This window comes from Tachyglossus aculeatus, chromosome 11, assembly GCF_015852505.1.
Source record: "Tachyglossus aculeatus isolate mTacAcu1 chromosome 11, mTacAcu1.pri, whole genome shotgun sequence".
NCBI lineage: Eukaryota > Metazoa > Chordata > Mammalia > Monotremata > Tachyglossidae > Tachyglossus > Tachyglossus aculeatus.
This window is the reverse complement of record NC_052076.1, coordinates 47,309,793-47,334,726: the sequence shown is the minus strand read 5'-3', so window position 1 is coordinate 47,334,726 and position 24,934 is coordinate 47,309,793. Positions and strand designations below refer to the sequence as shown.

The 24,934-nt window shown below is 48.7% G+C and overlaps 2 non-coding genes across 2 annotated transcripts; both read right to left on the bottom strand.

The window, feature by feature from the left end:
* Positions 1-13,130: 13,130 nt before the first annotated feature.
* LOC119935391 lies at positions 13,131-13,268 on the bottom strand. The gene has a single exon (XR_005453275.1). It is a non-coding gene; the product is annotated as a small nucleolar RNA SNORA7 (small nucleolar RNA).
* A 3,453-nt stretch (positions 13,269-16,721) lies between these two features.
* Positions 16,722-16,859, bottom strand: LOC119935259. The gene has a single exon (XR_005453145.1). It is a non-coding gene; the product is annotated as a small nucleolar RNA SNORA7 (small nucleolar RNA).
* Between the last annotated feature and the right edge of the window lie 8,075 nt (positions 16,860-24,934).

The window sequence follows — 24,934 nt, the reverse complement described above, 5'->3', positions numbered from 1 at the left end:
ATTCTGTTGTATTGTATTCTCCCAGTACTCTGCATATAGTAAGCACTCAATAAATACCATCGATGAAGATGATGAGCGTGCCCGGGGAAACTGTCCTTATCTGCGAGCCAGGGCAGAGAGGCCTGAGCCTCCATGAAACCTTCAGAAAGTTCCATGTCCTTCTCTCATCATCATCATCATCATCATCAATAATAATAATAATAATGATGGTATTTCTTAAGTGCATACTCTCAGGTGAACAGAGTCCTCGTCCCACATAGGTCCCACAGTCCTGACCCCCATTTTACAAATGGGGTAACTAAGGCACAGAGAAGTTAAGTGGTTAAATTAAGTGCCTGCCCGAGGTCACACAGCAGACAAGTGGCAGACCTGGGATTAGAACCCAGGTCCTTCTGATTTCCATGCCTGTGCTTTATCCACTAAGCCATGATACATCAATGGTATTTATTGACCGCCCACTGTGTACAGAGCTCCATACTGAAGCACTCTCTCTAAAGCTTCTTCCTTCAAGGGACTAGGGATGGGAGTGACCCCTGGCTGGAGATCTTGGCAGCCAGAAACCCTCCCAATGCCCAATATAATTCAATGATAGGTACATAACTGCTTCGGGGGTGAGAGTGGAGGGAATATCAAATGAACAAAGATCACAGATCCAAGTGCATAGATGACACAGAAAGAGAGCGAGCAGGGGAAAACAGGACTTAATCAGGGAAGACCACTTGGAGGAGATGTTGCCCCAGCCCAAAGCGACAACTTCTTGTCCTGGTAGATTTCATTACCTCTTAGATACCTTTCATGGGGGTGTGGGTATCCAGAGACACACATGCTCAGTGCTCCCCCATAACTGGGGAGGACCACAGCCTTCCTTTTGTCCCCTCCCATGGTTCAGGAGCTTGGGAAGGCCATGGAGGGGTCACAACGCTACAAGGAATGGAAGCAGGAGGAGCATCCATTATGTTCTAGACTCTATTTTCCCAGTGTTAAAGAGACTGTCAGGCAGAACAGAACTCAAAAGCCTATTCAGGCTGTGGTTTGTGACATCTATTATTTTTCCTCCCGGTTTTCCGGGCTTGTCACTCGTGGTACGTCAGATTTTAGCTCAGTGATCTCTCTCCCCATGAGGCAACTGAGTAGCCCCACACCTTTGCTCTGCCATCTGTATATCCTTGGTCCCCCATGGGAGCGAGTTCCCAACATTTGGAGGTCCTCCAACTAATGCCCAAGGCCGGGGCCCATACCTTCACCAGGGGCAACATCTTATTATCACCCTCGACATCAGAAGCAGTAACTAAACTCCTGTCACTACTGAAGAGGGTTAAAAAAAGGCAAGGGCTCCTTGAGCAAGGTATAAGGGGACAGTCGAAAAGGATAATGGGAGAAGTTGAGAGGCTGGGGGGATTCAGGCTCGGTCCAGGAGGAGACTGGAGGAGGTGCAGTAGTGAAGGGGAGTGTCAAGGTGATGATTATTGTTTATATTTTAGACCCCGGGAGAGGCCATACATTCTCAGTGGGAGCTCAGGAAAAGAGTGAGCTGGCTGGCTTTGCCAGCCCCTGCAGACTCCGAAGGCCCATTTACAATTCAACCTCAGACCTCATTTCTCTGAAGACCACATCCCAACAGCTAGTGGATATGGGGTCCAGACATAAAAGACCAGCCTGGGGTGCCTTGTCTATGCTGTTAATTAATGAAACATTTCCCAGAAGGCCCTCCCTCCTCCCAATCACTCATTCTTCCTGCCCATTCAGGAGAGTTCCAGGAAACTGCTGTTTGATTCATGGCTGATATTTCACCCGTTTAGGTCTCAACAAAAATCATTGCTCTGTGACCAAGTCTAGACCTCAGCAATGCCAGTTATACGATAATCATGGTATTTTCCTGACAACTGGGGACTCCAATGTATATGATTTTAGCCATTCATGAGGTACATATACGCTCTTTTGGGTTAGCTAAACACCAGTCAAGAATGTTTGTCTCTGGAGTGGGGTATTGAAAATCTCAGTGGTTTTGGGATTCCCTGTAACCTTGCCTAAAATGGGACAAGCTAGGGATTTGAAGTTCAAAATCGGGCAACATTTCTTCAATGGTTCCCTTGCAATGACCGAAAGTGCTTGTAGAGTTCAGACAGTCAATCAATAGCTGTCTGTGTGAGACAAACTTAATGACAGGTTGTAAAAATGCCATGGATTCCGCTTGGATCTAAACAGCACTGCTGCTATTCAGCTAACATTAGGTGGATTTGTTACAAGGAATCGGAAAGGCTGAAAAGTATCTGGAGGAAGATGTGCAGGGGAATATTTGTTCTGTAAGATGCGGTCCGAGGTAGAGAGGAGGAGAGTGGGGAAAGGAGGGGACAGAGAGAGAGAGGCAGAAGGGACAGAAAAGGAGAGAGAATGGAGAGAAATGGAGAGAGAAAAGGGAGGAAGAGCCTCTTCCACTTGAGCCCCCTACCACCCTGGTGTCAACATTGCCACCGTTTGGGATCCTAACTTGTCCAGTCTTATTAGACTCCTCAAATGGTAGCAAAGAAGCCTTAAGAGTGAGACTGTCTTACCCAAATTGGGACATCTGGTCTCCTTAGCCAGGAGTATACCACAATCAGGGCAGGAATATTTTTCAGTAAAGGGAAAGGAGGAGGATCCTGCTATGGGGTCTCCTATGGCTCATGTAGAAGTTCTCAGGGTCCTGAAATGGCATGTTGGGGGTAATGTCCACAGCGGATGATTTTCACTGGAAAGGAGAAATGTGATCTGGTGATTATTAGGGGTAACAGAGAGGAGACTACAAATGTGGATCGTTGCTAGGGTCAACAGGCAAATAGGGAAGGAAAACATATCAAAATGAATGCATCCCTTGAAATTGAGTTAGTCGTCCAAAAGGATGTCAATCTAAAATACATTGTAGAATCACACTGGTGGACAGATAAGCAGGCAGACATTATAGATAGAGAGTGACAGAGAGAGAGAGAGAGAGAGAGAGAGAGAGATGGAAGAGAGAAGCGAGGGGCAGAAGTAGTTTGATCAGTAGTGGTTATACTGCTCATTGTTCCCTCAGGCCTGGGGTTTCCAACAACCACAACTCCAAAGATGCTATTTGCTTAGCTGTTCGTCCATCCCAGGGCAGGCCATTCCTGCACTGAATGCGGCGTTGATGCCATCTTGCCCTATTCTTCCATGCAGTGTCCTGTGATTGATGCTGGAGAGCCTGGGCTCTGAGCAGTGACTCAGAGGAAATCCTTGTTCTTTTGTATTGTGCTCTCTCAAGCGCTTAGTACAGCACTCCGCACAAAAAGTCAGCACTCAGTAACTTTCACTGATTGGCTTCCTAGAACCTCCAAGGCCAGAATCAACCAGTGAGAAGTCCACAACTCAGAGTCTTAGGGGGCCGGAAGGGACCTGAGAAGTCACCGAGTCCATCCCCCTGCTTTCCGGCAGAGAAGTGCTAAACCATCTGGTCCCAAGGGAATCCTGTTTTTCTAAAGGCTGTCTCAGGAGACACACTACTTCAGTCAACTCGCCCAGTGTCTTTTAACCCTTGTTAGGATCTAGGCCTAGCCTAGATTATGGGCATAGCACTGAAACATCATTTCCTTTGCTTTTGTCCCAGCGGGGATGAAGACCAGAAGGAACGGGCAGTAAATAGCCAAAGACCGAAGCTGTACTTCCTGTGGGTTTCAGGGAGGCTGTGTTGAGTGAGAGTTGAGCAGGTGCTGAGCGGGAGAAGAGGGGCAGTGGCTATCCTCCATCAGAAGCATTAAGTAACTCCCTACTGTGGCCTGGCTTGGGGGAATTACCAGGAATTCTGGAACGGCTGGCTAATCAAAACATATGCCACAGAGTGGGACATTTTCAATCCTCTGGTAGCATGAAAAGGGAATTAGCATAGCAGCAGACTGAAAAAAAATCTCCTCAACTCCATCGTTGTGGCTACCAAGCTCATTTAACTCTGGCTCCCCTGAGGACCAGCTTCATTTCCGTCGCTCACCCCTGGCCCGGAAGGGGACTGGGGGACTCAGCTCCCCTCCAACTGTCTTTTGGGTGGGGAAGAGACAGCGGGAGACCTGGAATTATTAAGGTGTTTCTCTTTCAGCGGGAGGCTGAGTCCTTACCTCTTAGAGCAAAGCTGGCAATTGATCGGTTGATCAATCAGTAGAAGTTATTGAGTGTTGACTTCGTGCAGAGCATTGTACTGAGCACAATACAGATGCCCAGGAGAACTGGGTTCTAGTCCCACTTCAGTGTCACGCACCAGGTAAGATGTGACCTCTCCCTGATTCTCACTCTCCTTCTCTGCAAAATGGAACGCATCAACGCCAGGAAGGACAGGGGGCAAAGGTGAGTTCCAGCAGAGTCGGACTCCGGCCCAACCATGTTGTGATTGTCTTTGTTGGCTTGGCCAGTGAAACTCCCCATCCTGGAGAGGAACATTTGGAACAGTGGTACCCCAGACCGTGGGGACCGCAAAGGGGAACTGGAACCTTGGGGTCAGTTCCGGACACCCATCGCTTTTGGCCTCTGTCCAGGCTGGCACAGCACCAGGTTGGGGAGGAGGGGTGGACAGCAGTCCCCTCCCTCCCCACCTTCCTTCTCCCCAACACCGCCTCCCCTTCCCCTTCTCCAGCCTCAGATTCGTCTCCCTGGGCCACAGCCGCCGCTCTCCCCGAGTTTATCGTGGAGTAATAAGCTATGCATGTAGTGTAGAAATAAAACATGTTCTGCAGAACAAATGGTGTTAATTTGCAGAGAGGCTCTGAAGCCGAGTATTAGTGAAATGCCTTGAGGGAGAGAGCAGCAGCTGTGCTGGAATTAATGGCAGCACACGGCGAATTAGCACTGCCATGCATCATAGTCAGAGAGACAAAAAAACACAGAGCAGGAGAGGGAGGCAAGAGAATGGGGGAAGCCATGAAACCCTGAAATTCTGGGCCTCGGTTTCCAAATGCTGTGACAGGCAACAACACAGGAATGAGGCTGTTTCAAGAAAGAAAACTGCTGCCCCAACCTCTGCCATCTCACGAACCCCACCCAAAGGATTCTCTGCCATTCTCCAGGATCTCCTGACTCCCCTGGGCTCCCCACACACCCCCCTTCCCTCTAGAGGTGGCCGTATCTCTGCCCATCCTTCCCACTTCCTCCCCAGTGTATGTGATCCATCTGTCCAGGAGAGACATGGATCCTGAGAAGCTGCTGAGATCTATCCCGTCCGAAGTGGGCAGGGACCTCGACCTGAGCCAACTCCCCACCGCCTGCCTCTTCTCCGTGCTCTCTGAGATCCAGCTTGGGCTCTGGCTATTAGATCTATTCTCCTCCTTTCTTCCTCGGGACATCACTTTCCTCTTTCCTCTCAGTGGCTCTGGCCCATTCGTTCTCCCTCTGTTTAAGCTCTCCTTCCTAAGGGTTATTAATCTGCGCCTCAATTTATTTCTTCTATTTATGACTGACTATTGAGTCGCCAAAAACCTGTAGATCTGTATCGATCAGGCCGGCCACGGCCCTCCGCCTCTGGATCCTTCGGCCCTCCCAGGTCATCCATCTCCTTCCTCTGGCTTTGGTCCTCCCGTCTGACTGTGACAGCGAACCCTGGGCGTTCGCAGTACGTTGCCCATTGCACATGACATCTCAATGGGTGATTCCCGTAACTCCCTCCTGTCCGATGAATACTGAGCATGGCTCTGCCGTCCGTGACATCCGCTGCCGGGTTCGGATCCGGGTAGGGGGCCTCTGGCCTCCTCAACCCTGTCATCCATTAGAAATCTGGTCACTTCCCGTATCAAACCAAATTCAAACTGGGGGAGGGAAGGATAGAATCTAGTAAAGTTTGGTGGTGGATTCACTAGCCGTCCTTGGCTGGGGCGTGATTTGGAAGGAGAGAGGGTAAGGAGCTGAGGCAGCAAAAGGGGAAAGAAGGAATGCTAGGGATTGCATGGGAGTAGGAATTTTTCTATGTGCACTTGTGTTTGTGTGCGTGTGTATGTGCATACATGTGTGGATATGTATGCATAAATGTGAATGCGTGGGCAGGGAACATGTCTACCAACTCTCTTACATTAGACTCTCCCAAGTGCTTAGTGTAAAGTGCTCTGCACGCATTCATTCATTCAATCGCATTTATTGAGTGCTTACTGTGTGCAGAGCACTGTACTAAGCACTTGGGAAGTCCAAATTGGCAACATATAGAGATGGTCCCTACCCAACAGTGGGCTCACAGTCTAGAAGGGAGAGACAGAGAATATAACAAAACATATTAACAAAATAAAATAAATAGAATAAATATGTACAAATAAAATATATAGAGTAATAAATCCATACAAACATATAGACATATATACTGAGGGGAAGGAGGTTAGGCGGGGGGGATGGGGAGGGGGAGAGAATGTAAGTACTCAGTAAATTTGACTGATACGTGTGGATGTGTGTGGGTGTGATCCGATATAAAACTGACCTTCAGATTCGATGGCATCGCTGTTCACGGTGGGTCCTGTCCTTTTGTGTGATGCTGCAGAGGGCAGCCTGGCATTTAGAGCTGGGGCAGGGGGCAGGCCAGGCTCAATTTCTAGCCCATTCTGCCAGGGAGCACTGCAACCTCCTCCAGGAGGCCTTCCCAGACTTAGCCGCCTCCTTCCTCTCCCCCTCCTACTCCTCCCCATCCTCCCCGCCTTACCTCCTTCCCCTCCCCACAGCACCTGTGTATGTGTATATGTTGGTACGCGTTTATTTTACTTGTACATATTTATTCTATTTATTTTATTTTGTTAATATGTTTTGTTTTGTCACCTGTCTCCCCCTTCTAGACTGTGAGCCCGCTGTTGGGTAGGGACCGTCTCTAGATGTTGGCAACTTGTACTAACCAAGTGCTTAGTACAGGGCTCTGCACACAGTAAGCGCTCAATAAATATGAATGAATGAATGAACTGCCCGGGCAGCCCAAGCATCAGGTGGCCTGATAACCCAGCTCTGCTCCGTCTGCAGCTGGCCACTGTCACTAGACTCTAGGATAGAGGGTCAGTGTCAGGGAAGGGAAGGATAAGTTCCTACCAGCTGGTCCATGCTCTTGAATTGTTCTACCTTTAGGGTTGGTGAATTGCAAGAGTCATCCACACCCTCAGCCAGTCCCGATAGAGCTTTCAGCACTTACTCCGTGGCGCCTAGCAATTCCTGAGGTCATGGGACAGAGGAGCTGGTAGGATGCCCCTGCCCCATTCCCAAGCCCTGGTTGTTGGAAGAGGAGGTGAGTGGGAGGGAGAAGCCAGCAATACAGTCTCCAGATGAATGTACTTTCCAAACGCTTAGTACAGTGCTCTGCACACAGTAAGCGCTCAATAAATACAATTGAATGAATGAAATCAAGAGGATGGACTTCAACTTACCTGACTTGCTGCGTAACTTGAACCTCTCACTTCCCCTCCATACCTTCTTCTGTCGCTCCTGGAAGGTGGTCACAGTCACCTCTCTGCTGTATGTAAAAATTAATGGTATTTGTTAAATGGTTATTACATGCCAGGCACTGTACTAAGCTCTGGCGTGAAGCAGCGTGGCTCAGTGGAAAGAGCATGGGCTTTGGAGTCAGAGGTCTTGGGTTCAAATCCTGGCTCCGTCGATTGTCAGCTGTGTGACTTTGGACAAGTAACTTAACTTCTCTGTGCCTCAGTTACCTCATCTGTAAAATGGGGATTCAGACTGTGAGCCCCCCATGGGACAACCTGATCACCTTGTAACCTCCCCAGCACTTAGAACAGTGCTTTGTACATAGTAAGCGCTTAATAAATGCCATTATTATTATTATTATACAAGTTAATCAGGTTGGACCCAGTCCCTGGACCACAAAAGGCTCACAGTCTTAATCCCAGTTTTACAGATGAGGTATCTGAAGCACAGAGAAGTCAAGTCACTTGTCCAAGGTCACACAGCAGACAAGTGGCAGAGCTGGGATTAGAACCCAGGTCCTTCTGATTCCCAGGCCTGTGGCCTTTCCACTAGGTCATGCAGCTTCCCTTATCTTTGGCGATAATGCTCAGGAAGCTTCCCAGCTTCCCCCTGCTCTGGCCCTGCTTGCCCTGTATTGTCTCCCATTATGCACAGCCCACAGCAGAAGCTCTCTGTGGGGGGCAGGTGACTCAGGGCCTCTGGTCACCCAGATTCATTCCGGGGCTGCATCTTCCAACTAACCCCTCCCAGGTGGGGCCCAAGCCACCTCTCTGCTTCTCATTTCATGTTTCATATAAACCATCCTGCCCTACTCCATCGATGTGGGGAATGGAGGGGTGGCTGGAACATTTTTCCCTTGAAGGGGGCCAAGCATTTCCCTAGTTCTCTACCATATCCCTATCCTCACTGATGACCCAGTGGAAAGACCAGGGCTCTGGGAATCGGGGACCTTTTTTACAAATATTTTTTTAGCACTTACTTTGTGCCAGGCTCTGTACTAAGCACTGGGATAGATACAGGCTTAGTAGGTCGGAGACAATTCAAGTCCCACATGGGGCTCACAGTATTGATCCCCATTTTACAGACGAGAGAACTGAGGCACAGAGAAGTTAAGTGACTTGTCCAAGGTTACCCAGCAGACAGTGACAGAGCTGGTACTAGAACCCAGGTCCTTCTGATTCCCAGGTTCGTGCTCTATCCACTAGACAGCACTGCTTCTCCACAAGTTGAGAACTCTTCAGCTTGAACTCGACAAGTTCAAGAAGATTGGCTCATGCTAAGCCAACGGCGGTAGAGGCTTTAAAGACCCACCTGGGATGTTCAGCGAGGTGGAAGAGTCCAACAAGAATCCTGAAAGATGGAACAGAGGCACGAGACCCATTTCTGGCCTACGAGGAGCTCAGGATGTGTGGGATGACTGGTCCACGCATAACTTGCATAGGGTCTTCCAGGCCAAGATGAGCCACCAGGGCAGGTTTAGCAAGCAGAGCCCCTGGAAATGGGGAGAGAGGAGAGAAGGAGGGAGCAGAGGAGGAAGAGGGAGGAGGGAAAGAGAGGGAAGCAGGATTGAAAACCAGGAGCACACAAGTTTCAGCTTCAGTGACATTCATTCATTCATTCGATCGTATTTATTGAGCGCTTACTGTGTGCGGAGCACTGTACTAAGTGCTTGGGAAGTACAAGTCGGCAACATATAGAGATGGTCCCTACCCAACAACGGGCTCACAGTCTAGAAGGATACATGTTATTGATCCTCCCCAAATGCCTGGAAGTTGCTACGGCACTGAGGGGAAGTTGATCTCAGGCTGGGGGCAAACTGGTGAGGGGGTGGGTGTGACCTGGTGAGGGGCTGGGGGCAAACTGGTGGTGGGAATGAATGCTTTGTCTTTCCCCACCTCCAGGGAGGGTAACTGACGCAGATAAATTAGTTGACTTGTTCAAGGCCCTGCCGAGAGTCAGGACTGGGACCAGAGCTGCTTTAATTCCTGGTTGAAGGTCCTGGCTCCAGTTCCCTCTGTGACTCTAGGGGCCATTGCCGTATGCTTCCCTTTAAAAGGGGCATGATTAACTGCTGGAGGTCTAAAAATAGCCCTGGCAACGTTGGAGTGAGAGAACCCATTGTCTGTCTCCCCCTTCTAGACTGTGAGCCCGCTGTTGGGTAAGGACCATCTCTATATGTTGCCAACTTGGACTTCCCAAGCTCTTAGTACAGTGCTCTGCACACAGTAAGCGCTCAATAAATATGATTGAATGAATGAATGAATAAACCGGGCTGGATGGAGCTTGTGGGCCAATGCCCATTATTTGACTCTGCAAGGGACTCCGGCTCTTACTGCTTGACTGCCACGGCTTCTCTAGAAAGGGACAAGGATGGAGAATAGCACTAGACTGTGAGCCTGCTGTTGGGTAGGGACCATCTCTATATGTTGCCAACTTGTACTTCCCAAGCTCTTAGTACAGTGCTCTGCACACAGTAAGCGCTCAATCAATACAACTGAATGAATGAATAGCATATAATCTCATAGTTGAAAGGGACCTTGAGTGGTCATTGAGTCTATCCCCCATCTTCAGGCAGGATGACCCTTTAAACCTTGCAAGATGGATGGAAGCTATCCCATTTCTTAACACCTCCAGGGAAGGAGATTGGAGCAGCATGGAGTAGGAGGACTAGATAAGGTTACCTACTTCCAAGACCCACCCCCATGCCTCACAGCCCTCGGGCGAGAAATTTTCCTGACAGCAAATAGAACCCCTAATTCCCATTTAAGCCCATTTTCTCCTGCTCGATTCTTCAGCTCAGAGCCACAACTGCTTGGTGTTTCCTTAAAATATTAATAGGTGTAGAGATCTTTTGGTCCTTTGAGTGTTTTTAATGGTATTTATTAAGCGTTTACTATGTGTCAGACACTGTACTGAGTGGCGGGGTAGGTACAAGGTCATCAGTTTGGATGCAGTTAGAATGTTTGTTTTCTTCTTTTTTTTGGTTTTCCCTTTTAATTTACAATTACACTGGTCATTGAAGCAGTATGGCCTAGTGGAAAGAACAGGAGCATGGGAGCCAGAGGACCTGGGTTTTCATCTTGGCTCCAGCATCTGCCTCTGCATGACGTGGTTCAATGGAAAGAGCATGGGCTTGAGAGTCAGAGGTCATGAGTTCAAATCCCAGCTCCGCCAATTGTCAGCTGCGTGACTTTGGGCAAGTCACTTCACTTCTCTGGGACTCAGTTCCCTTATCTGTAAAATGGGGATCAAGACCGTGAGCTCCACGTGGAACAACCTGATCACCCTGTATCCTCCCCAGAGCTTAGAACAGTGCTTTGCACATCGTAAGCGCTTAAGAAATGCCATTATTATTATTATTTCTCTGGACCTGTTTCCTCATCTGTAAAATGGAGTCAACACCTGTTTTCCCTCCTATTTAGAATGCCAGTCCCTGTTCACCCTGATTACCTTGTATCTATCCCAGTGCTTAATACAGTGCTTGGCACATAGTAAGAGCTTAACAAATACCAAAATGATATATAAATACCAAAATTATTATTGGACTTCTTGGTGCAGAGAGGTGGGCTAGAGATCTCTCCCCTCCCATGGAGTGGGGGAGTTTGTTGGTTTGACGTAGGGTTTGCACCAGGAACCAGGAAGAGAAGGCTTCATCACTTCATTCTCTGCACTGCTCTGGGACAGGAGAAATCAGAGGGGCAGTAAGGCCCCTAGGGAGACAAGAGCGCCGACTGAGTTCCTTGAGTGTGGAGTATGGGTCAGCTTGATCCAGGGAGTGGTGATGTCCGGAGGCCAGGAAAAACTTGGAGAATCAGCCAGCTAGTCTCCCCAAGTGTGAGCAGGACTGCTGTTTAGCAGTGTGAGGGTTGGGCAGGGAGAGGGGAAGCAGGATTCATACTTAGACACGGACTGACTCCCTCTACTACTCCAGACTGTCACCTTCTTGGTGGGCTGGACTACTTAACCTCAGTAGATTGGTGAATTCCCAGTAAATTGTTGAAGTTTACATGTCCCCTGGGCACCTATCTCCCTGCTGACCCCTTACCCACATCCTGTCTCTAGTCTGGAATGCCTTCCCTTTTCACATCCGGCATACAACCACCTTCGAAGCCTTATTAAAAACATATCTCCTCCAAGAGGCTTTCCCTAAGCCCTAATTTCCTCTTTTCCCACTTCCTTCAGCATCGCCCTTGCACTTGGATTTGCATCTTTAATTCACCCCTCCTTCAGCCCCACAGCACTTAAGTCTTGTCTTGTCTTACGCTATCGAGTCATTCATTCATTCAATCAATCGTATTTATTGAGCACTTACTGTGCGCAGAGCACTGTAAAAAGCGCTTGGGAAGTACAAGTTGGCAACATATAGAGACGGTCCCTACCCAACAATGGGTTCACAGTCTAGAAGGGGGAGACAGACAACAAAACAAAACATGGGGACAGATGTCAAGTCATCAGAATAAATAGAAATAAAGCTAGATGCACATCATTAACAAAATAAATAGAATAGTAAATATGTACAAGTAAAATAGAATAATAAATCTGTACAAACAAGTATACAGGTGCTGTGGGGAGGGAAAGGAGGTAGGGCGGAGGGGATGGGGAGGAGGAGAGGAAAAAGGGGGCTCAGTCTGGGAAGGCCTCCTGGAGGAGGTGAGCTCTCAGTAGGGCTCTGAAGGGAGGAAGAAAGCTAGCTTGGTGGATGTGTGGAGGGAGGGCATTCCGGGCCAGGGGAAGGACGAGGGCCGGGGGTCGACAGCGGGACAGGTGAGAATGAGGTACAATGAGGAGGTTAGTGGCAGAGGAGTGGAGGGTGCGGGCTGGGCTGGAGAAGGAGAGAAGGGAGGTGAGGTAGGAGGGGGCGAGGTGATGGACAGCCTTGAAGCCGAGAGTGAGTTTTTGCTTGATGCGTAGGTTGACTGGCAGCCACTGGAGAGTTTTGAGGAGGGGAGTAACATGCCCAGAGCATTTCTGCGCAGAGATGATCCAGGCAGCAGCGTGAAGTATAGACTGAAGCTGGGAGAGACAGGAGGATGGGAGATCAGAGAGGAGGCTGATGCAGTAATCCAGTCGGAATAGGAAGAGACATTGAACCAGCAAGGTAGCGGTTTGGATGGAGAGGAAAGGGCGGATCTTGGCGATGTTGAGGAGGTGAGACCGGCAGGTACTGGTGATGGATTGGATGTGAGGGGTGAACGAGAGAGCAGAGTCGAGGATGACACCAAGTTTGCGGGCTTGCGAGACGGGAAGGATGGTAGTGCTGTCTACAGTGATGGGAAAGTCAGGGAGAGGGCAGGGTTTGGGAGTGAAGATAAGGAGTTCAGTCTTGGACATATTGAGTTTTAGATGGTGAGAAGACATCCAGATGGAGATGTCTTGAAGGCAGGAGGAGACCTGAGCCCAAAGGGAGGAAGAGAGAGCAGGGGCAGAGATGTAGATTTGGGTGTCATCAGCGTAGAGGTGATAGTCGAAGCCTTGGGGGCGAATGAGTTCACCAAGGGAGTGAGTGTAGATAGAGAACAGAAGGGGACCAAGAACTGACCCTTGAGAAACCCCTACAGTAAGAGGATGGGAGGGGGAGGAGGAGCCCGTAAAGGAGACTGAGAATGAACGGCTAGAGAGATGAGGAGAACCAGGAGAGGATGGAGTCTGTGAAGCCTCCACCCTCTACTCTCTTGCATGCCACTGCTGCCCAGCACAGGTGAGTTTTGACTTGTAGCAGATTGCCTTCCACTCACTAGCCACTGCCCAAGCTAGGAACGTAATGGGTATGCCTCTGCTTGGCTCTCCCTCCTGTAGTCGAGACTAGTAGAGTACTGGAAACCCTGCAGGTGTAACCCTGAGAGGTATCAGCATTTATGTACATATCCATAATTTATTTATTTCTATAAAAGTCTGTCTACCTCTCTAAACTGTTAGCTCATTGTGGGCAGGGAACATGTCTACCAACTCTGCTATATTGTATTCTCCCACTTAGTACAACACTCTGCATACAGTAAACGCTCAATAAATACGATTGATTGATTGAGGTTTCTGGGTATTGGCAATGTCTTAGGAGTGTTGCCATTCCTGCTCCCACCCAGGAAAAGCCCGGAGCACATTCCACAGTCCAGTGGGGAAATGCCTGAATCACCACTGGAATAGACTGACTTGGCTCCTAGCCAGGTGTGGCTGTCTCCTTGCCTGGGGTGGGTTCTCCCAGCGGAGGCTCCTCTAAGCAGGAGGAGGTAGCGTTCCATTGGAGGGAGAAGGAGGAGGAGGAAGAGCAGACAGAACCCGTCCCGGTCCTGGCTTCTTTCTGAGCCGAGTGCCTGATCCTCTTCCTTCTGAGGCAGTTGCTGTACTGACCATCCACCGCCCCCGCCTCTGCACCCTCGGGCCAAGAGGCCTCAAGATATCCCTGCTGCCCCCGACCTGTCAATGCAGCGTGGACGAGTCTCCGGAGCCGGTGACCTGGAATCCAGGTTCCAGAGACTGTGGCTGTTTCCATGGAAACCCTTGTGCCAGCTGTGGAGGGGTCTTCTGGAGGAGAGACACTACCCCCTGTCCTTCCCCCCCACCCCCCAGGCTCCAAGAGTGACTTCTGTAGCCAGGAAGGTGTTCCAGCCAACCTTCTCCCGGGGAATCCACCCCACAGGGTTTGAGCCTTCATTTCCCTTTGCAGACCCGGCTTTGAAGGATGGGGTTGGAGGGCCGAGTGGATGACTCTCTATTGTGTTATTTTGTCCCCACACCCCAAACCCTGGAATCAAGGTGTGGTGGAGACAGATAGATCTCCATGCTGTGCAGGATTGTAGCTGGCGGTCACTGTCAGGTTACATCTGCTGGGGCATGCAAGAGCGATTCCAGATGCACCAAGAGTGCCATGCTCGAATTTCAATTTCATCTTCTCACAATCATTTTCAGCATCCTCTTAGTGCCACATTAACGAAGCCTGCTCGTTTGAATGCATAATTAGCCCAAGCATTCTACCTCGCTAATTTCGAGGCAGGGGAAGAGCGGGGAGGGGGTTTGGAATTTGCATATTAATTTAGCAGAGGGAGAGAAAAATTGTTTACCACTTGCTTCTTGCTGTTGATCACAGCGGACTTAACTCTTTCACGGACGCCATCTGGAGCTGCCGGGCGAGGGCTCCCAGCGCCACGGAGAACGGAGCACGAAGGTTATGCTTTATCAATTAAATCCAACCCGCAGTCCACAGTCCAATCTGCACTCACCATCTCCGCCGCCATTTGGCTGGCTCCCCCATTTAATTACAGCGTCAAAGACCGTGGGTCGGAAAAGGTGTCCGTTGACCGGGATGCCTGGAGGGGGACCAACCCCCTCCTTGGATTTCCAACATGACCCAGATAAACAGGAGGTGTAGGACTGAGCTGGCCCAGGCTGGGGGAGCCCCTAATCCAGTAAAGCAAGGTCCATCTGGCTCTGGTCACAACCTTCACCCCTGCCATACTGGACAAAGAACACTTGGACAATTCCTCACTCTGGGAGAACCACTCTCCCTCCCATCACCGAGGGACAAGCAGGCTGAGGACCCAATGGCACAGATCAGCTCTAGGGACCCTAGGGGAATGAGCATAGGACTCAAGTCAGGAGACTTGGGTTTTAGTTCCACTCCATCTCTCGCCTGCTGGGTGACATGAAGGAAATCGTTTAACTTCTCTGATCCCGAGTTTCCTCATCTGAAAAATTGGGATAAAATTACCTGTTCTCCCCTGTTTTTCCTGGATTTTTTGTTTTGTTTTTATTATCCTATCCTTCCTTATGTGTTTGTCATCCATTCCCTTTCCCCTCCCTTTTTTCAATGGTATTTGTTAAGCCCTTACTATGTGCCAAGCACTGTTCTAAGCTCTAGGGTAGATACAAGGTAATCAGGTTGTCTCCCGTGGGGCTCACAGTCTTAATCCTCATTTTACAGATGAGGTAACTGAGGCACAGAGAAGTTAAGTGACTTGCCCAAAGTGACACAGCTGTTAAGTGGCGGAGCCGGGATTAGAACCCATGACCTCTGGACTACCAAGCCTGGGTCCTTTCCATTAGTGAGCCCCATGAAGACCAGAGACCTTGTCCAACTTGCACCTGTGCATTTTTTTCCAGCACTTAGTGCAGTGCTCTGCACAGAATAAGCACTTAATAAATGCTATTACTTCTCCTCCACCTCTCATAGATTTGAACGCATGTGGGACAGGGACTGTATCTGAAATGATTACCTTGTATCTCTTCCAGCACTTAGCAAACAATTGATATTACTATTATTCCAGGTCAGTTCTGACTTTGAAATCTCTCCTCTTTCTGCTCTGTGTCCTACTGGTCCCTCCAATGTCCTGGTCAGGGTGGAGACACAGAGACAAAACACAAGGCTTTGCCTCATCAGCTGGAAATCAAACTGGGGAAACTGGAGGGTCTGGACAGTTCCCTAGCCAACAATGGGCCTCCCTCCACAGCTTTGGGAAGGAGGAGTGGACACTGTCAGAGGGGTTTCCTTTTTTTTTTTAAATGGTATTTGTTAAGTGCTTACTATGGATCAAGTACTATTCTAAGCACTGGGGTAGGTGCAAGTTAATTAGGTCAGACACAGTTCCTGTCCCACGTCGGGGCACACAGTCTAAGTAGGAGGGAGAACTGGTATTGAATCCCCAATTTACAGTTGAAGAAACTGAGGCACAGAGAAGATAAGTGATTTGCCCACGGTCACACAGCAAGCAATTGGCAGAGCAGGATTAGAATCCTGGTCCTCTGACTCCCAAACCCTTGCTCTTTTCATTAGGCCACACTTCTTCTCAAGTGCCTTCTATTCTGAGAAGACTAGCGAGAGGCAGTGATAGAGGCTCAGATTTGGGTGCCCATGGCTTTGGGGTTTAATCCAGCCTACGGCCCAGACTTGGATTTGAGAAAAGTTCCATGGGTGCTGGTGGCCAGTCACTGTTCTCTGATCCTCAGTCTTCCTAAGTGTCCAATGGGGAAGACACTGTCACCCAACGGGAGGTGAAAGCAGATCTTGTAATAACCAGGAGAACTCTGAAAGTGAATATCACCATCTAAGCAAGAACAAGCCCAGTTGCCTAATTCCATCCTTGTCTTGTCTTATGCTATCAAGTCATCTCCGACCCATAGAGACTCCATGGACACATCTCTCCCAGTATACCCCACCTCCACCTGCAATCGTTCTGGTAGTGGATCCGTTGAGTTTTCTCAGTAAAAATACGGAAGCGGTTTACCATTGCCTCCTTCCGTGCAGCTAACTCGAGTTTCCACCCTCGATTCCCTCCCGTGCCGCTGCTGCCCAACATAGGTGAGTTTTCATTTGTAGCAGATTGTCTTCCACTCGCTAGCCACTGCCCAAGCTAGGAATGGAATGGGTAGGCCTCTGCCTGACTCTACCTCCCATAGTCGAGACCAGTAGAGTACTGGAAACTCTCCAGGTGTGACTCTGAGAGGGGAATGCCGTCCTATTCGGTAAATCCAGGCCTTGTGAAACACGGACACAGTGAGTTGGGATATGGAGGGCTAGGTTACCTTGTGCCAATCCTGGGGCTGTGAGAGTTTTATGGGAAAGCAGATCACGCCCACTCACACTCCAACTCCCCCATTCCTACTCTCACAGTCACCAAGGTCTCCTGCAGAATTGCAATGGGTATGGGGGCTAGGCCAGCAGCTGCTATGGCTTGAGAAAGTGGGGACCCCCTAACTGGTGGGGGCTCTGCAGTCTAGGCGTTAGCCAAAGTTACCTGAGCCTAAGCCTGAATTAACCCTGAATCCACAAAAGTAGGGATTGGGTGAGCCTGCGCCCTGGGTTGCCTCTCCTGCAGCCCTTCCTGGCCCTGTCTGGCTTCTGCTCCCCCGGTCACGCGTTCTGTCATGTTTCCCAAAGAAACAGACCCAATTTCGAGTCAATGGGGCACCCTGCTGTTTACAACTTTCTTTAATCAGAATGCATTATTTATTTAATTCCCCAAATTGCCTCCTTTGGAAGACAGCCTCCGTGTCACATGCATATAGAGACACATATATGTGCAGAAGCAGATTTATGTGGACGCATTCATAGAGGAGCGGTCTGTAATGGGTTATTAGAGGGAACATTAGAGATGTTAGATGGCTCATCCATAACCATGGGGGTGGGTATCAGGGGGGTCAACCTTTCTGCTGCTCTGCCACCTTCTCGGTGTCACTGTTGGGGGCAAAATACTGAGACTTTTTATGGTATTTAAGTGCTTACTATGTTGTCAAGCACTTTTCTAAGCGCTGGAGTAGATACAAGTCTATCAGGTTGGACACAGGCCCTGTCCCACATGGGGCTTACAGTCTGAGTTGGAGGCAGGAAGATTTAATACTCACTTAACAGATGAGGCACAGAGAAGTAGCTTGTCTGTGGTTACACAGCAGGCCAGTGATGGAGCGGGAATGAGAACCCAGGTCCTCTGACACTGAGGTCCATACTCTTTCTGCTAAGCCACACATTATTTTGACCCAGGGCTGGCCTTCTGTTCTTTCAAAGGCCCCTCTCACCCAGCAACAGGGGAGAGATCGACTCTGGCAACTATTCATATGGACACAATAAGTTCTATTTGTGCTAACTCTCTTGAAATGGATGATATACATACGATCATACATATATGTACAACCTCCCAACTGTGCCTCACTCCTGACTCTGCCATCTCTAACCCCTTTGGTCATTCTTTTTCTCTGGCACGGAACTCCCTTCTTGTAGGGTCATCAAACCCTCCCTTTCCTCCTTCAAAGTCCTCCCACAAAGAGATCGTCTCCAGGAAATATTCCCCAACTAATGGCCCTCCTTCCGGATCATGCCAGCCCATAGTTGCCTTAGCACGTATATGTGCATCCACTGATTTTTTTTTTTATTTAATTGATAACATGAAATTTTTGTCATTTGTACTCTTCTTCTTTCATCTATTTTATATCTGGGAATTTGTGGTAATAAAAATAGTAACAGTATTTGTTAAGCGCTTACTACGAGCCAAGAACTGGACTAAGAGCTGTGGTAGATGCTACTATGAGGAGGAGGGAGCATATCTAATTTCCACCTGTTTAGTCTTTCTCAGCATTTTTAGTACTGTGCTCTGCAAACAGTAATAATAATAGCATTTTTAAGCACTTACTGTGTGCCAAGCACTCTCCTGAGCACTGGGGTAGATACAAGTTAATCAGGTTGGACACAGTCCCCGGGCTCACAGTCTAAGTAGGAGGGAATAGGATTTAATCCCCATTTTACAGATGTTAAATGTTATTACCTAATAAATACTATTACTAGTATCACTACAAGATAATCAGATCAGACACAGTTCCTGTCCCTCATTGGGCTGGCAGCCTAAGAAGAAGAACAGGCACTGAAGATTAATTTTGCAGATGAGGAAACTGAGGCACAGAGCAGTTAAGCAACTTGCCCAAGGACATACAGCAGGTAAGTGGTGGAGTCTGGATTAGAACCCCAAGCCCGTGATGTTTCCACTAGGTTCTGCTGCTTCGCAATTGGTGTTCCCCTATTAGACTGTACGCTCTGAGGCAGGGACTGCATCTTTTTTCTAATGTTATGTTCCTCAAGCATCTAGTACAGTGCTCTGAACAGAGTAGACACTCAGTAAATGCATCGGTTCAAATCCTGGCTCCGCCAATTGTCAGCTGTGTGACTTTGGGCAAGTCACTTAACTTCTCTGTGCTTCAGTTACCTCATCTGCAAAATGGGGATTAAGACTGTAAGCCCCCCTTGGGACAAACTGATCACTTTGTAGCCTCCCCAGTGCTTTTTTGCACATAGTAAGCATTTAATAAATGCCATCATTATTATTATCTGTTGATGTTTGTTTTGTTTTGTTGTCTGTCTCCCCACTTCTATACTGTGAGCCCATTGTTGGGTAGGGATTGTCTCTGTTTGTTGCCAAACTGTACTTTCCAAGCACTTACTGCAGTGCTCTGCACACAGTAAGTGCTCAATAAATGTTATATGTTTATGTGAATATGCACGTGTGCATAAACTGATATCATATCCATTCTTTGGGCTTGAAGAGGACATCAAGATTTTTATCAGCGTGTGCCAGTGAGGCTGATATTGACATACAGATTTTGTATGTTGCATGTGTTGTCGAGTATAATTTGCTGTATTTAAATGTGCACCTCACAAAGCCTGGAACATTTGACAAAATCCCACAGCCCTGACATCCTCAGATGGGAGTGTTTTATTTGTAGATTTTCTAGCTGCATAGCAGCTTGCAGGGGCTCCACATCAAATGTACCTCAGTGGTTGCATGTCTGCCTGGTTCCAGCCCTAGAAGAGCAGTACTGTAGGGGGCTTGGGCCCCTAGCATGGAGGATCAGGGATGGGGTGGGGAGAGGAGTCCATTGTAATATCAGACTTATTTTCCCTGCCCCAAGCCAGGGCCTCGATAAGCAGAGAGAAGGGATAAGTGACCCCAAACTCTGGCCCGTCACCCAGTGACCAGTCCAGCCCCTGGGCAATTCCCGGATGGCTCTTGGAAGGCTCCTAGCCTGGAAAATGAAGAGAGAAGAGCACATCTTTTGGACAAATGGCATTTCGTCCCAGAGCAGGGACAGGCCTGGGAAGTCATGACAGAAACAATTGATCAGAAGATTCTGCCTCAGTGACATTGTGAGGAAGTGTGGGCTACCTCCACACCCTCTGGGCTATGATCTGGGAAATGATCCTGTTCCCTTGCTAGGATTAGTGAGCCCGTTGTTGGGTAGGGACCGTCTTTATATGTTGCCAACTTGTACTTCCCAAGTGCTTAGTACAGTGCTCTGCACCCAGTAAGTGCTCAATAAATACAATTGAATGAATTAATGGGGCACTCCCTCTCCCCGACCATCTTTCTCTATGTGTCCTGAACCTCCTGTGGGGAGAATTGCACCAGTGAACAAAGCTGAGAAGTAAGAAAGGAGACACAGAGACCAGAAAACAATCCCTTAAGCAAATAACAATAACATTTTGATCTGAAAATTCCCCCGAGGGGGGGTGGGAGGGATAATGTTGTGTGAATAACGTGCAAATCCTGATGTGATTGTCCTGGATGAGATCCTTGGGAGAATTCTAGTGGAGAACTCCTCAATGATTCCCTTTTATTCTGAAATAGGGGCCCAACAGGTCAGGGGGTCCAACTTAAACGGTAATCAGTTAACAACAGGTGCAACTGGGAGGGGCAGAATGTGGCCCACGGTGGAGATCATGGTTACTGCCATGTATGTGAGAGACATTTGTACATGCGAACTGTTCTCTTTGGGCTGCTGGGAATATGCAGCACGCCTTCCAGAAGGAGTCCAAGATCCACTTTTGATTCATTCATTCATTCAATCGTATTTATTGAGCACTTACTGTGTGCAGAGCACTGTACTAAGCGCTTGGGAAGTACAAGTTGGGAACATACAGAGACAGTCCCTACCCAACAGCGGGCTCACAGTCTAGTTTTCCAGATGAGTGGCTCAATGGAAAGAGCCCGAGCTTTGGGGTCAGAGGTAAAGTTCTGCTAGATTCAGATAGCAGAGTCCTGGGGCTTGGTTCCTTTAGGTTATAAGCTTCTCGATGTCAAGGAACAGATCTTTCACTTCTATGACAAGCTCCCAAGCCCTTAGTTCAGTGCTCAATTAATTCTGTTGGGGATGAGGATAATGACGATGATGCGGTTGATGTTGCTATCAGCGTGGCTCATCGGAAAGAGCACAGGCTTTGAAGTCAGAGGTCATGGGTTCAAACCCCAGTTCCGCCAATTGTCAGCTGTGTGACTTTGGGCAAGTCACTTAACTTCTCTGTGCCTCAGTTACCTCATCTGTAAAATGGGGATTAAGACTGTGAGCCCCCCGTGGGACAACCTCATCACCTTGTAACCTCCCCAGCACTTTGAACAGTGCTTTGCACATAGTAAGTGCTTAATAAATGCCATTATCATTATTATTATTGTGATGCTGATAATGAGTTTGGATCAAGACCAGGTCAGATGGGACGAGGAAACTCCACTCCATGTGGGCTCAGCTAGGCCCACTGGCAGTTTTATGAAGTGTTTTCCTTAGCTCCTTTGAAACTTAATAATAAATAATAATAATTTTGGTACTTAAGTTCTTACTGTGTGCCAAGCACTGTTTTAGACACTGGGGTGGATACAAGTTAATCAGGTTGGACACAGTCCCTGTCCCACATGAGGCTCACCATCTTAATCCCCATTCTAAAGATGAGGTTACTGAGACTCAGAGAACTTAAGTGACTTGCTCAAGGTCACACAACGAACATCTGGTGGAGCCTGGATTAGAGCCCAGGTCCTCATGACTCCCAAACCTGTGGTCTATTCCCTAGGCCATGCTACTTCTTGGGGCTTAGTGAGGCTGACCCAGCAATTTCCATCTAAAATGGAGGAGACCTAGTTTCTCTCCAGCTTCGACACACTCCAGACATTCTCAGGACAACGTCCACCTGCACTGGAGAATTTGAGATGGACACTCTCCCCTCCTCTGGATCTGCAAGGTTCATAGATCGGAGGTTCATTTTGAGCCTCAAACTCTTTATGATTTCACATCTTCTCAACTGGAGGGCTGAAAGGACAGCATACTCAACAGCCTGACACCAAGGTGGGCAGGGTGATTGGGTGGCTTGAAGGATGAGGACAGAGATAGAATTCATAGTGATCTGAGCCCATGGGAGAAGAGATCAGCAAAAACGGTGGAAATTGCAGTCCCAACAGATGTAGAGTTCACACTGGAAGCAAAAATATATAGTCCAAATATAGGAGGGTAAGACAATGTGTATACGGTGGTGGGGGTCGGGGCAAAAAAGAATCTCTAGGGCCAGAGTGGACATCAAGCTGAATGCAAGTCATTATTGTAGTACTGTTAATAAGTAGACAGAGCTGATTTCTATATCTTGTCCTTTGTTGCTTCTGCTACCCAGATAGGCAGTTATTTGGCAGTGAAAAGACTGATGCCTGCCCTCTGGCCTGCGACTGGTAGAGATGGGATAAGTGATCAGCTTGAAGGATGATCCCACCTCTTGGAGTCTGAAATGAGGCAGTTGGGTCCGTGTGCCACTGAAAAGAGAGGTGGAGGTGAATGAAGAGAAGAGACAGACAGATGGACTGGACAAAATACTGCTACACCCATGACTGAGGGTCTCAAAGGTCAGGGATGTGCCCCCGCTGACCCCTCTACTTCCCTCAGAGCCTGCAAGCAGCCCTGGGCAGATTTTCCCAGAGATGACTCCAGTGCCAGTGTCTGTGTGGCACGTCGCCACTCTCGGGCCTGGTCTCCCTGCAGCTTTTGGGAAGGAACAGAACAGCTTGCTGCTGAACCCCCCGTCGTCCCCCGCTCATCCGAGTGAGCTGAGATGACTCCCTTTGTTTGGAAGCGGTGGGCGTCTTGAACCGGGTTTGGAGGTAATTTGTCTGTCTCCTGCAGCTGGCTGTCATTTCACATCTGCGAGCCAGTTTCATTTTCACTGTCATTAAAAAATCCCAGGTCTGACAGGTAGTAAAAAAAAACCCAGCAGAAAACAACTGCCAAAAGCACCTATCGTAGTTCCAGCCGAAGCATCCACAGATGTCTCAGGAGGACTCTCCAGCTGGAAAGGGACTAGAGGCTCAGGGTTCAGACTGAGAGGAAAGGCAGGGGCTAGGCCAAGATCAGGCTCCTCTTTGCTTCCTCTGCCCCCTACCCCAGATGGACGGTGAGAGACTGGTTTAGGCAGGTAGTAACCTCTGGAATCAATCAATCAATGGTAGTTATTGAGAATTTACTGTGTGCAGAACACCATACGAAGTGATTGGGAGAGTATAACAGAATTGGTAGACATGTTCCCTGTCCACAGTGAGCTCACAGTCTAGAGCCGGAACAGTCTGGGAACAGTGCACTGTTGAGGAAAGAGGTAAGGGAAAAAGAGAAATCAAGAAGGCAGGCTTCCTCTGGGGACTTGGTGTGGAGCCATAATGGCTCTCTGGCTCCTTTCTCCAAGCCCCTCCCTGTGGGGCCTGGTAGGGTGTGGGGAGGGTTCTTTCTGGAGACCTCACACCACTCTACTTCCTGAGACGGAATTCTTCTTCCTTCCCAACACCACTCAGCAGCACAATCACTGAATCAGTCAATCACATTGAGCACTTAATGTATGCAGAGCACTGTACTAAGCACTTGGGAGAGTACAATATAACAGAGTTGGTAGACAGGTTCCCTGCCCATAGTGAGTTTGCAGTCTAGAGGGGGATACAGATATTAATAAATGTAAATAAATGATGGATATGTACGTAAGTGCTGCAAGGATGAGGGATTTAGAAAGTGAGCCCGTGTGGGACAGGGACTGTGTCCAACCTGCTAAACTTGTATCTACCCCAGGGATTAGAACAGTGCTTGGCACATAATAAGTGCGTAACAAGTTATTATTAAAGGGTGCTAAATCCAAGTGTAAGAGTGACACAGGAGGGAGTGGGAGAAGAGGAAATGGTGGCTTGGTAGGGCTATCTGTTTGGGCATCAGTGACCATCCTCCATTCTCTGAGGGGAGTAGAGGTCAGTGAGATGGTAAGTGAAATCTGAAGAGTTCACCAGTCTCTCCAGGATCATCGGTCTTACTGAGCACACAGGACTTTGTGTCAGGGCCAGCGGAAGTGTTCACGTTCTTGAAGGATGAGATCAAGACGTGGCTGAATTCTGAGGGAGGGAGGAGACCACTTCTCTGTTCCTGCACCAACCATTCCTGAACTGATGTTGAGTGATGCTTCTCCTCAGCTCCCTTCCTTAACTTTGAAGAGGACTGGTGATGTATGGAAAATCCGTTTGGAACCAACGCTATTGTATCTTCTTTTGCAGAGTGATGGTGTGGAACATGGGACAGGAGATGGGGAAGTCAAAGGAAGTCAATGGAGGACAGAAGGCACCTGAAATTCCAAACTAGGGATCCTCCATTTAGTGGAACAAAGGGCGAAAGATTCATGGAGTCCTACAAGCTGCAACATGAGATCTCATATCCCAAGGAATACAGAGGAGCTGCTGCCCAGGGATCCTCGAATGGATGGAGGCCATGGTGGTGACAACAGTCCCTTCTCTCTTTGGCATCAGGCCCAAACAACAGTGATGTGATATATCCCCCTGGAGGAGTCTCACCTCACTGGCATCTTTCTCTCATCCCACCACATCAGGAAAAAGCAACACTCCCACCCAGGGAGTTGTTGCTTCTCCTTTTCCTGCGGCTATGAAGAGAATCCCCAGAGTGGATCAGATACTTGGATTAGACTCGTCTAACAAGCGCACGTGGTTTGGGGGGAAAATGGTTCAAACGGCTGAAGCACTCCTGTCACTTGCAGCGTGTAGTACCAATGCCAGAGAGTCAATTTCATTGGATTCTAGCTATATAGGGGCACCGGAGGTGGGACCCTCCAAACTCCTCTGAATTGGCTGTAAGTGTACCATGTTTCTCTCCTTCCTTGAAGCTGGATTCTGCTGCAGCTGGTGGCAGTGGAACCACCAACAACACTATCTGTTCCTGACACAATTTCTGCCTATGAATGCCCTTGCCA